Here is a 1074-nt window from a genome sequence, read left to right as displayed (position 1 = left end):
AAGTCCTCTTCACTTTCAGCAAGCAAGGTTGTATCATCTGCATATCGCAGGTTGTTAATGAGTCTTCCTCCAATCCTGATGACATGTTTTTCTTCATATAACCCAGCTTCTCTGGTATTCTTTGCTTTCAGCGAAGATTCTTCAGACATCAGCAATGATGAGAATTAAGTAGTGGGAATTATTCATATCACATTCATCAAAGAAGGATGATGATCATCTTAATATTCTATGTGTTTATGACTGTGATTATGTATTACCAAATTAATAACTTTTATTTTTCTGAACATATAAATTGTTGTTGTTGTTGTGTGCCATCAAGTTGCTTCTGACTCACAGTGACCCTGTCTTGGATTTCTGAGGTTGTAAATATTGACGGGAACAGAAAGCCTCATCTTTTCCCACATCAACTGAATTGAAAAAATCAAAGTTCACATCATTTAGATATTAAATGTAAATGTTTAGGGATGACATGATAAGATAGTTTTAGACTCTAATACACCATCTAAACAAGATTTAGTGTAACAATTGTATTTAGGATTGCTATATCCTTGAATGACATAGTTGAAGTAAATATTTTCCAAGGTTTTCATCTAGGGGTGGCCATGAAGAATATATAACATCTAATTTAGTAAACTACTTGTACCTGAATGGCACAAACAGTTAAGAGCCCAACCACCCTAACAGTTGCCAGTCCAAAGCTCCTGAGAAGGCCCTAGGGAGAATGGCTTGGTGAGCTACTCCTGAATGTTGAGAGCCTGGAAAACACCAAACAGTACAGTATCGTGATTCGGAATCCACAGGATGGCAACTGGTTTGGCTTAGTTTTATAGTCAAATAACTTATTTAATATTCATCATTCTATCCCCTTAGTTATGGACTTCTTGTGTGGGGCTGTAGGATCAGCCCTGGACTGTGAACCACAAGGTCAGCAGTTCAAGCTCACTAGCATCTCCTCAGGTAGTATAATTAGAAGCATAAATGATTTTTTATGATAATTCACAAATAACTGGCTGATCTTAAAGAATATTCTGTGGCATCCTTTGACACTTATGATGGTCAAGGTATGACTAAAGA

The sequence above is a fragment of the Chrysochloris asiatica genome, unplaced genomic scaffold (genome assembly GCF_000296735.1).
Source record: "Chrysochloris asiatica unplaced genomic scaffold, ChrAsi1.0 scaffold00546, whole genome shotgun sequence".
Taxonomy (NCBI): Eukaryota; Metazoa; Chordata; class Mammalia; order Afrosoricida; family Chrysochloridae; genus Chrysochloris; species Chrysochloris asiatica.
This window is presented reverse-complemented; position numbering follows the sequence as displayed.